The sequence below is a fragment of the Scyliorhinus torazame genome, chromosome 11 (genome assembly GCF_047496885.1).
Source record: "Scyliorhinus torazame isolate Kashiwa2021f chromosome 11, sScyTor2.1, whole genome shotgun sequence".
NCBI lineage: Eukaryota > Metazoa > Chordata > Chondrichthyes > Carcharhiniformes > Scyliorhinidae > Scyliorhinus > Scyliorhinus torazame.
This window is the reverse complement of record NC_092717.1, coordinates 183,420,591-183,433,101: the sequence shown is the minus strand read 5'-3', so window position 1 is coordinate 183,433,101 and position 12,511 is coordinate 183,420,591. Positions and strand designations below refer to the sequence as shown.

At 48.6% G+C, this 12,511-nt stretch overlaps 1 protein-coding gene across 13 annotated transcripts in view; it reads left to right on the top strand.

Annotated features, from left to right (window-relative positions):
- LOC140385700 (uncharacterized) overlaps positions 1-12,511 on the top strand; it is a 661,829-nt gene that overhangs the window by 568,249 nt on the left and 81,069 nt on the right. The gene's annotated exons all lie outside the window — the stretch shown is intronic.

Sequence of the window (12,511 nt, the reverse complement as noted above, 5' to 3'; positions counted from 1 at the left end):
GGCGGAGCTGGTTCACTGCTTTCTTGGTGGCGAGCAGGTCAAATTCCATTTGCGTTTTTTTTTCCTCTCCGCCAGCAGCTCCAAAGGCAGGGCCATGGAGGACCACTGATCCATTCCAAGATGGAGTCGATCAGCTGCTGTTTGGCTGCCTTCACTTCCTTGTCTCTATGAGCCCGAGAAGCTATTAATTACCCCCTGGTCATTGCCTTTAGTGCCTCCCAGAACGTGGAGGGGGGGTGACTTCCCCAGGTTCCAGATTACATATCTGTCGATGGCGCGTGACATTCTTTCGCAGAAAGCCTTTTTGGCGGGGAGGGCTGTGACCAGCCTCAATGGGGGACGCTGGGCCCGGCCATCTCCAACCTCACATCCACGTGGTGCGTGGTCCGATATTACAATTGTGGCGTATTCCGCCCCTACTACCCCCGGAAGCACCGACTTTCCCCCTACAAAGTGGTCTATACAGGAATAGGCTTTGTGGCCGTGGGAGAAGGAGGAGAACCTCAGGTGATTGAAGCTATATGGGTCCACCAGCACCTTCTCCCCTTCCCCATCTGATCCATGAAGGTGGTTACTTCTCTCGCCATTCCTGATTTAACTCCCGATTTAGGGCTGGACCTATATCTGCCCTCGGGTCCAGTACGCAGTTAAAAGTCTCCCGCCATGATCAGTTGGTGAAAGTCGAGGTCAGGGATCTCTGCCATGGTCTTTTTGACAAACTCAGCGTCGTCCCACTTTGGGGTGTATACATTGACTAATACTACCAAGGCCCCTTTTCGAAAAAAAAAATATTTATTAAAGTATTTTACCAACACAATTTTTTCCCCTTACAAACAATAAACCCCCCCCCCCCCCCCGTAACAAAATAACACGAAAACGCACTGGGCAAGATATATACATGGCAAAATGGTATATTTACATAGCTTTATACACTGGCTCTCTCCCGCACGTGCCAGTTTCCCCCACCTTTCATGTTAACTCCTGCTCCTCCATCCTCCCAAGCAATCCCCCATCTCTCTCTTCCACCCCCCCCCCCCAAGGGTTGCTGCTGCTGCTGACCGAACTTCCTCTGACGTTCCGCGAGATAGTCTAGTAACGGTTGCCACCGCCTGTAAAACCCCTGCGCAGACCCCCTTAAGGCAAACTTAATCCTCTCCAGCTTTATGAACCCAGCCATGTCATTTATCCAGGCCTCCACGCTAGGGGGCTTCGCCTCCTTCCACATTAGCAAGGTCCTTCGCCGGGCTACTAGGGACGCAAAGGCCAGAATGCCGGCCTCTTTCGCCTCCTGCACTCCCGGCTCGTCCACTACTCCAAATATTGCTAGCCCCCAGCTTGGCTTGACCCGGACTTTCACCACCTGAGATATTGCTCCCGCCACTCCTCTCCAGAACCCCTCCATGGCCGGGCATGACCAAAACATATGGACATGGTTCGTCGGACTCCCTGCACACCTTCCACATCTGTCCTCTTCCCCAAAGAACTTACTCAACCTCGCCCCCGTCAAGTGCGCTCTGTGAACCACCTTAAATTGTATCAGGCTGAGCCTGGCACATGAGGCGGAGGAATTAACCCTACCCAGGGCATCAGCCCACAAACGTTCCTCGATCTCCTCCCCCAGCTCCTCCTCCCATTTACCCTTCAACTCTTCTGCTAGTGCTTCCCCCTCTTCTTTCAACTCTTGGTGTATTGCCGAAACCTTGACCCCCTCGACCCATACACCAGAGATCACCCTGTCTTGAATTTCTTGTGCCGGGAGCAATGGGAATTCCCTGACCTGTCGCCTCACAAAAGCCCTCACCTGCATATATCTAAATGCATTTCCTGGGGGTAGCTCAAACTTCTCCTCCAGTGCCCCTAGGCTCGCAAATGTCCCATCAATGAACAGGTCCCCCATTCTCCTAATCCCCGCCCGATGCCAGCCCTGGAACCCCCCGTCCATCTTCCCCGGGACAAACCAGTGGTTACCCCTGATCGGGGACCACACCGAGGCTCCCACTGCACCCCTGTGCCATCTCCACTGGCCTCAGATCCTTCACGTTGCCACCACCACCGGGCTCGTGGTGTACTTTGATGGCGAGAACGGCAGCGGTGCCGTCACCAACGCCCCCAAGCTCGTTCCTTTACAGGACGCCATCTCCATCCTCTTCCATGCCGCCCCCTCTCCCTCCATAACCCACTTGCGGATCATCGCCACATTTGCTGCCCAGTAGTAGCTCCCTAGGTTTGGCAGCGCCAACCCTCCTCAGTCCCTGCTGCGTTCCAGGAACCCTCTCCTTACCCTCGGGTCTTATTCGCCCACACAAACCTCATAATACTCCTACCTACTCTCTTGAAAAAGCCCTTGGTGATCACGATGGAAAGGCACTGAAACACAAACAAAAACCTCGGAAGGACCACCATTTTGACCGACTGCACTCTACCCGCCAGCGAGAGCGGTAACATGTCCCATCTTTTGAAGTCCTCCTCCATTTGGTCCACCAACCTCGTCAGATTCAGTTTATGTAGGGCCCCCCAACTCCTGGCTATCTGGATCCCCAGATACCGAAAACTCCCCACCGCCCTCCTCAGCGGTAGGTCCCCTATCTCTCTTTCTTGGTCCCCTGCCTGTAATACAAAGAGCTCACTCTTCCCTACATTGAGCTTATAGCCCGAGAACTCCCCAAACGCCCTAAGAGTCTGCATGACCTCCACCATCCCCTCCATTGGGTCCGCCACATACAGCAACAGGTCATCCGCGCATAACGAAAACCGATGCTCTTCTCCTCCTCGGATCACCCCTTTCCATTTATTAAACTCCCTCAGTGATCTGGCCAAGGGTTCAATCGCCAATGCAAACAACAGGGGGCACCCCTGCCTCGTTCCTCGGTACAGCCGAAAGTACTCCGACCTCCGCCGGTTCGTCACTACACTCGCCACCGGGGCTCTGTAAAGGAGCTTAACCCAGCAGATAAACCCTCCCCCGAACCCAAACCTACGCAACACCTCCCAGAGGTACTCCCACTCTACTCGGTCAAAGGCCTTTTCCGCGTCCATAGCTGCCACTATCTCCGCCTCTCCCTCCTCTGATGGCATCATTATCACGTTTAAGAGCCGCCGCACATTAGTGTTTAATTGCCTGCCCTTTACGAATCCCACCTGGTCCTCGTGGATCACCCCCGGGACACAATCCTCAATCCTCGTGGCCAGCACTTTTGCCAATAACTTAGCGTCCACATTGAGGAGCGAGATCGGCCTGCACGATCCACATTGCAGTGGGTCCTTTAGAATCAAGGAAATTGTCGCCTCCGCCATTGTTGGGGGCAGGGTCCCCTCCTCTCTTGCCTCGTTAAAGGTCCTCACTAGTAGCGGGGCCAACAGATCTACGTACTTTCTGTAGAACTCCACCGGGAACCCGTCCGGCCCCGGGGCCTTCCCCGCCTGCATACTCCCCAAACCCTTGCTCAGCTCCTCCAACCCAATTGGTGCCCCCAAACCAGCCACCTCTTGCTCCCCCACCCTCTGGAACCTCAGTTGGTCTAGGAATCTTCTCATCCCCTCTTCCCCCCCTGGGGGCTGGGATCTGTACAGCTCTTCATAGAAGGCCTTGAATACCTTGTTTATTTTTGTTACACTCCGAACCGTGGCTCCCCTTCCATCTTTAATTCCCCCTATTTCCCTCGCTGCCGTCCTCTTATGGAGCTGGTGTGCCAGCATCCGACTAGCCTTTTCCCCGTACTCGTAGGTCACCCCCTGCGCTTTCCTCCACTGTGCCTCCGCCTTCCCCGTGGTCAACAGGTCAAACTCCGTCTGGAGCCGTCGTCTTTCCCCAAGTAATCTTTCCTCCGGGGCCTCTGCGTATCTCCTGTCCACTCTCAAAATCTCCCCCACTAACCTCTCCCTTTCCATGCCCTCTGTCCTCTCCCTATGAGCCCTGATGGAGATTAGCTCTCCCCTGATCACCGCCTTCAACGCCTCCCATACCACCCTCACTCGCACCTCCCCGTTGTCGTTGGCCTCCAAGTACCTTTCGATACACCCCCTCTCCTTCCCACACACCACCTCATCTGCCAGCAGTCCCACATCCAGCCGCCACAGTGGGCGTTGGTCCCTCTCCTCTCACAGCCCCATTTCCACCCAGTGCGGGGCGTGGTCCGAAACGGCTATGGCCGAATACTCCGACCCCTCCACCCTCGGGATGAGCGCCCTGCCCAAAACAAAGAAATCTATCCGGGAGTAGGCTTTGTGCACGTGGGAGAAGAAAGAAAATTCCCTGGCCTGCGGTCTTGCAAACCTCCATGGGTCCACTCCCCCCATCTGATCCATAAACCCCCTAAGCACCTTGGCTGCCGCCGGCCTTTTTCCCGTCCTTGATCTGGAGTAGTCCAGTGCTGGATCCAGCACTGTATTGATGTCCCCTCCCATTATCAGGCCTCCTACCTCCAGGTCCGGAATGCGCCCCAACATGCGCTTCATGAATCCAGCATCATCCCAGTTCGGGGCGTATACATTTACCAGCACCACCCACGTCCCTTGCAGCGTACCACTCACCATCACATATCTCCCTCCATTATCCACTACGATAGTCTTGGCCTCAAATGACACATGCTTTCCCACCAAAATTGCCACCCCACTATTTTACGCGTCCAGTCCCAAGTGAAATACCTGTCCTACCCATCCCCTTCTTAACCTAACCTGGTCCGCCACCTTCAGGTGTGTCTCTTGGAGCATAGCCACGTCTGCCTTCAGTCCCTTCAAGTGCACGAACACTCGAGCCCTCTTCACCGGCCAATTCAGGCCCCTCACATTCCACGTTATCAGCCAGATTGGAGGGGCTCTCTCCCCCCCCTGCCGACTAGCCATCTCCTTTTCTAGGCCAGTCCCGTGTCCGCGTCTCCCCCGCCCTCCAGTCCCCCAGCCGGGGGACCTCCGTCCCGACCACCTCTTCTGTGTCCCATTCCCTTTCGGCCAGTGCAGCAGCAACCCTTCTCCCCCCCCCCCCCCGCTAGACCCCTGTCTAGCTTTTTTGCTCCCCCCATATCACTCCCGTAAGTAAGCTGACACCTGCTGACCCCAGCTTCCCCCACCGTCCCTTTGACCACCCCCCCCCCCCCCCCCCCCCCCCCGTGTGGGAATCTCCCAATCAATCCTTCGTTCCCCTTCCCGCCCGCGGGAAAAAAAAACGCGCTTTCCAAACCCTGCCCCGCCCTTTCTGGCGCAGCTCCTGTCGCAGCCTAGTCTCTCTCCCCCAGCCCATATAACATTTCCTGCGCGTGATTGACCCCCTATATACAACAACCATTATACTTCAACCCTTAAACACCCCCCACCCTCACAAACCCTCAGTTAGAGTCCAACTTTTCAGCTTGTATAAAGGTCCACGTCTCTTCAGGCGTTTCGAAGTAGTAGTGTTGGTCCTTGTATGTAACCCACAGTCGCGCTGGCTGCAGCATTCCAAATTTCACTCCTTTCTGATGCAGCACCGCTTTGGCCCGGTTGAAACCCGCTCTCCGCTTAGCGACCTCCGTGCTCCAGTCCGGGTATATTCGGATCTCTGCATTGTCCCACTTACTGCTCCGCTCCTTCTTGGCCCATCTCAGGACCCACTCTCTGTCCGTGAACCGGTGGAACCTCACCACAATCGCCCTTGGCGGCTCATTTGCCTGGGGCTTCTTCGCCAGCACCCGGTGCGCCCCGTCCAGCTCCAGCGCCCTCGAAGGGGCCTCCGCGCCCATCATCGCCCCGATCGTCGTGCCCGCGTATGCCGCGGCATCGGCCCCCTCCACTCCTTCTGGGAGACCCAGGATCCTCAGATTATTTCTCCTCGACCTGTTCTCCAGGTCTTCGAGTCTTCCCGCCCACTTCTTGTGTAGCGCCTCGTGCCGCTCCACTCTCACCGCCAGGCCCAAGAGCTCATCCTCATTCTCACGCACTCTTTTCTGGACCTCCTGAATCTTCACCTCGTGGGCCTTCTGGGTTATCCCTAGTCCTTCGATTACTGCCGTTGTGTCTATATGCTTCTGATAAAATGCATCACCTCACTTCTCTTTATTAAATTCCATCAGCCACTTGTCTGCCCATTATGCTCGCCTTTCTATGTCTTGTTGCCGTTGATTAGTATCATGGTGAGTGTTAGACTTAATGCAAAATAGAAACTGTATAGTAAATTGTAAAGCAGTTATGGACAAGTTAAAAGTCATGTAGGGTAGAGCTTGAGTGGCATTGCATAAATCAAGCCTGAAGAATACAAAGGCATGGATGAGGCAGACCAAAATAGAAAGTAATTGGTTCATGGAGAATTAATGCCTCGGGCAAGGTGATGTGCTTGACTGACGTTTGTATTTGAATAAAGCTAGAAAGCTTCTCTCTGAAATGGCAGCTGTGATTTCCTGGCTTATCTGTTGATAGAGTTTTAACATCTTCATTGTTCACTATGTTTGAAAACAAATTTTCAGTTTTGCATGTTACCTTAGAAAGATGTGGATCTGAAGGACCCATTAATCCATAGCATCTTGATTAGAAAGTTATTGATTGAGGGGAGCAGAGGAGCTTGGCAAGTTTGGAATAGGAATGTCTGAGGAGTCCTTTCACAGTCTGTCAGAGGGATCTGTTCTGGGGCCGTTGCTGTTTGTCATTTTTATCAATACGAAGTCTTACAACACCAGGTTAAAGTCCAACAGGTTTGTTTCGATGTCACTAGCTTTCGGAGCGCTGCTCCTTCCTCAGGACAAGGAAGGAGCAGCGCTCCGAAAGCTAGTGACATCGAAACAAACCTGTTGGACTTTAACCTGGTGTTGTAAGACTTCGTACTGTGCTCACCCCAGTCCAACGCCGGCATCTGCACATCATTTTTATCAATGACCTAGAGGAATGGCGCAGAAGGGTGGGTGAGTAAATTTGCAGACGATACTAAAGTCGGTGGTGTGGTCGACAGTGTGGAAGGATGTAGCAGGTTACAGAGGGATATAGATAAGCTGCAGAGCTGGACTGAGAGGTGGCAAATGGAGTTTAATGGAGAGAAGTGTGAGGTGATTCACTTTGGAAGGAATAACAGGAATGCGGAATATTTGGCTAATGGTAAAGTTCTTGGAAGTGTGGATGAGCAGAGGGATCTAGGTGTCCATGTACATAGATCCCTGAAAGTTGCCACCCAGGTTGATAGGGTTGTGAAGAAGGCCTATGGAGTGTTGGCCTTTATTGGTAGAGGGATTGAGTTCCGGAGTCAGGAGGTCATGTTGCAGCTGTACAAAACTCTGGTACGGCCGCATTTCGAGTATTGTGTACAGTTCTGGTCACCGCATTATAGGAAGAACGTGGAGGCTTTGGAGCGGGTGCAGAGGAGATTTACTAGGATGTTGCCTGGTATGGAGGGAAAATCTTATGAGGAAAGGCTGATGGACTTGAGGTTGTTTTCGTTGGGGGAGAGAAGAAGGTTAAGAGGAGACTTAATAGAGGCATACAAAATGATCAGGGGGTTAGATAGGGTGGACAGTGAGAGCCTTCTCCCGCGGATGGAAATGGCTGGCACGAGGGGACATAGCTTTAAACTGAGGGGTAATAGATATAGGACAGAGGTCAGAGGTAGGTTCTTTACGCAAAGAGTAGTGAGGCCGTGGAATGCCCTACCTGCAACAGTAGTGAACTCGCCAACATTGAGGGCATTTAAAAGTTTATTGGATAAACATATGGATGATAATGGCATAGTGTAGGTTAGATGGCTTTTGTTTCGGTGCAACATCGTGGGCCGAAGGGCCTGTACTGCGCTGTATCGTTCTATGTTCTAAAGCATGGAGCCAGTTCCTCAAGCTGTATTTCCAATGGGATCCAAGCTTACGGAGAGCGCTGTGCAAAAATGGAAAATGCGTTGCGTCTTTAAGTCCTTACGGCAAGGCTCGGAGCACAGAATTAGCCCTTTTGTCAGCTGTCTGCATTTGGGTAAGTAATTTCATAATTTTAAAAACATCATTTTCCCTTATTTTAGAATTGATTAGTAAGTCTGCATGTTAAACACCACCCCTCCCAATCTCATGTTGAAGCAATAATGTACAAGTTCCCATGTTATCAAATTGCTTGACATTAGATATAGTGGGGTCTATATATTCAATTTATCATGCAGCGGCCTTTCCTCCAATTTTGTTCCTCGGTCTGAAGGTACTGACTCATGTTTCAAATCCATAGACTCCATATATTTGCCTGTATTTCACCCACATGGTCATTCTTTACCTAGTGAATCTAGACAGCAAATATTGGTGTGGCATTCAACCTTGCAAGTCTCAGCGCCAAAGCCCCAGATGTTTGTTGTATTATAATCGCAAGTAAGAATCTAGCCTGGTATTTCCTCTTCCAATGGTACTGAAACCAAGTGTCGTAATGCACAGACTGTGATTAACAAATTTAGAATGAGAATTAAACATTTAACGTTGTGGTTTTGTGGCTTGGCATCATACCAGCTTGGCTCAGTTTGTGGTACACTTGTCTTTGAATCAGAAGGTTCTATGTTCCAGTTGCATTCTGTGAACTCAACATATAATCCAAGCTACACTTTGTTGCGGTGCTGAGGGATATACTTTGTCAGAGTTCCTAATGTTGGATACTTCCCCCTTTATCCTTTTAACTAGATTTGTGCACCTAGAGACAGTAATAATATTTGATAATCCACTTGATTTATTATCGACAACACAATCTTAAATGCTCTATGCAATCACAAAGTGTAATGCACATTAGCCTCATGTCTGAGACTCGTGCTTAAATATTGATGAAACATAGAAAAGTTACAATGCAGAAAGAGATCATTCAGCTCATCGTGTCTGCACGAGCCAAAAAAGAGAAAAAAGACACTAACCGCTCATTTTAATCCCCCTTTCCAGAACCTGGTCCATAACCTTGTAGGTTGCAGCACTTCGGAAGCAGATCCAGGTATCTTTCAAATAAGTTGGAGTATTTCAGCCTCAACCATCAATTTAAGCAGTGAATTCCAGATGCCCGCCACCCTCTGGGTGAAAAAGTTATTCCTCGTGTCCCCTCTAATCCTGCTATCAGTCACCTTAAATCTATGCCTCCTGATAATGGATCTCTCTGCTCAGAGAAACAAGTCTTTCCTGTCTACTCTACCTAGACCCCTCCTAATTTTGCACACCTCAATTAGGTCACCCCTTAACCTCCTCTGTTCTAAGGAAAGCAACCCTAGCAGATCCAATGCCTCCTTATAGTTACAATTCACAAGCTCTGGCAACATTCTTGTAAATATTCCCTGCAGTCTCACAAGACCAATAATGTTCTTTCTGGACAGTAAGAAGTCTTACAACACCAGGTTAAAGTCCAACAGGTTTGTTTCGATGTCACTAGCTTTCGGAGCGCTGCTCCTTCCTCGGGTTCTTTCTATAATGCAGTGACCAAAATGCACACAAACTTCCAGCTGTGGCCTAACCAACCTTTCTTTCCAGTTCCATTGTTACATCCCTGCTTTTGAATTCAATATTTTGTCCAACAAAGGAAAGCATTCCACATGCTTTCTTGACCGACTTTTCCATCTGTCCTGCCATCTTCAAGAACCTGTGGATATGCACTCCAAACTTTCGCACTTCCTCAACCCCTGTCCGTATCTTCCCGTTTAGTTAGTATTCCCTTGTTTTGTTTTCCGTCCCCAAATGCATATCTTTACTTTTCCAGATTCAATTCCATTTGCCACTTCTCTGCCCACTCAACCAAACCATTGATATTCTTGAGTTGCCAGTTAGCCTCTTCACTGTCGACTGCAACTCCATGACCAATTTTTGTGTCATCTGCTAATTTCAAAATCATGTTGCTCACATTTAAGTCTAAATTCTTAATATGTACAACAAACAGCAAAGGTCCCAACACTGAGACCTGTGCGACATCATTTGAAACTATTTTCCATTCGCAAAAATATCCATTGACCATTACTCTTTGTTTCCTGTCCCGGAGACAATTTTGGAACCAATCTGTTACCTTCCCCACCTTCTCACTTTTCTGATCAGTCTGCCATGTGGGACCATGTCAAATGCATTACAGAAATCCATGTAGACAAAATCCACTGCACTACTCTCATTGATCCTTCTGGGTCCTTCCTCAGAAATTTCTATTAAGTTAGAAAGACACAATTTCCCCCTAACAAAACCATGCTGAGTATCCCTGATCAATTTGTAGCCTTCTAAGTGACAATTTATCCTGCCTCTCAGAATTGTTTCCAATAATCTTCCCACCACTAAAGTCAGACTGACTGGCCTATGGTTTTCTATCCTATTCCTCGGACCCTATTAAAATAATGGTACAACATTCATGGACCTCTAATCCTCTGGGACCTCACCTGTATCGAATGAGGATTGGAAAATTAACCTTGGAGCATCTGCTATTTTCTCCCTGGCTTCCTTCAACAGCCTGGGATACAATCCATCTGGACCTGGTGAGTTATCCTCTTTCAAGGATGCCAGTCCCACCAGTAGTACTTCTCTTTCAATGCTTATTGTACTAAATATTTCACATTACAACTCTTTAACTAGACTGTCTGCATCATCCCTCATCTCCTTAGTGAAGACAGAGACAAAGTACTCATTGAGAACTCAGTCCGCGCCTTTGAATCAACCCACAAGTTAGCATGTGCATCTCTGATATTTACTTTCCTTAGTTATTCTCTGGCTCTTAATTGGTAAAACCGTGTAGGATTTTCTTTGATTTTTAGAAAAAATAAATTTTGCAATTAAGGGGCAATTTAGAATGGCCAGCACACCTATCCTGTACATCTTTGATTTGTTAGGGTGAGACCCACGCAGACACGGGGAAATGTGCACGCTCCACGTGGACAGTGACCTGGACCGGGATTGAACCCAGGTCCTCGGTGCCGTGAGACAGTAGTACTAATCATTGCGCCACCATACCGCCCTTTCTTTGATTTTACCTGCCAATATTTCTTTGTATCCTCTTTTTATTTTCCTAATTTCCATTTTTACTTCACCCCGTATTAAGTATTTTGTGGCTGTCATAAGCTTTCTTTTGCTGTTTTATTTTGGTCTGTGTGCATCTGGATAACTAGTGGCTCTAGATTTGGCAGTACCACCCTTTTTCTTTGTGGGGACATGTCTACATTGTGCCTGTAGAATTTTCCCTTTGAATGGGTCCCTCTGATTTGACACACGTTTTGCCTTCTAATAGCTGTGTCCAATTCACTCTAGACAGCTCATCTTTCAGCTATGTAAAAATTTTCTCTCTTCACCCCCCCCCCCCCGTGTATTTATTTTTTTAATTTAGAGTACCCCATTCCTTTTTTCTTCATTTAAAGGGCAATTTAGCGTGGCCAATTCACCGACCCTGCACACCTTTTTGGGATGTGGGGGTGAGAAAAACGCAGACACGAGGAGAATGTGCAAACTCCACACAGTGACACGGGCCAGGATTGAACCTAGGTCCTTGGCACCGTGAGGCAGCAGTGCTCACCACTGTGCCATCTCCCCCCCCCCCCATTTAGAACATTTACTCCTGTTCTATCTTTGTCCTTTTCCATAATGATGCTAAATCTAATTATAGTATGGTCACTGTCTCCAAAATGATTTCCCACTGCTACTTCATCCACTTGCCGAGCTTCATTTCCTAAGACTAAATCTAGAATTGCGCACCTTTTTGTTGGGCTTTTTGCGTGCTGGCTAAAAAGATTCTCTTGAATGCAGTTCAAGAATTAAGTACCCTCTGTGCTTTTCACACTGTTTGTATCCCAATTGATATTCGGTTAGTTGAAGTCGCCAACGATTACTGCCCTATTGTTTTGAAATCAGAAGTCTGTCTACATATTTGCTCTTCCTCTCTGTACTAAAGTCCAAGCAGTGTGGCTGCCCCTTTTTTATTTCTGAGCTTTACCCGTATGGCCCCATTTGATGCTTCATTTAGTATATCATTCCTCCTCACAGCTGTAATTGATTATTGAACCGGTAATGCTCCACCTCCACCTTTTTTACCCTCTCCCTATTCTGCCTGAAAATTCTATATCCAGGGATATTGAGCTGCTATTTTGTGCCCCTCCTTAAGCCAAGTTTCCATTTTAGTGTTGATGATGGCATCTCCAAGCTTCTTTGCAATCCATGTTTCAACAGTAATGAGAACTCTATTTTTTCTGCCTAGAAAATAGCGTCTGTTTTGTACCCTTTCTGTTTGTAGTTTTCTTCCTGCCAACTGCAACCCTATCTTAATGTTTTACATCGGTCTATTTGTTTCAAATAGTTTTAGACATGAGAGACTTTATACTTTACTACACGCGACTGTTACTTCCTATTATTGCTTTCCTAAGTCATGGCCCTGTTGGAAACAATCCTGTGATGCATGCACTCAAAGTACCCCTGGTGTGATAAAAGCCTATGCTTCAAAACCTTTTATTATCAGCTGCGTGGAGAAGGGTTTTAGAGAACATGATAGAAAAAGATGTTTTTTTTAAAGAACACAGATTAAACCAGTCCTCTCTCATTACAGCTTTTATCCATGTTAAATTGAAAACAATGTAAAAACATATCAATGTTTTTATAGCTAT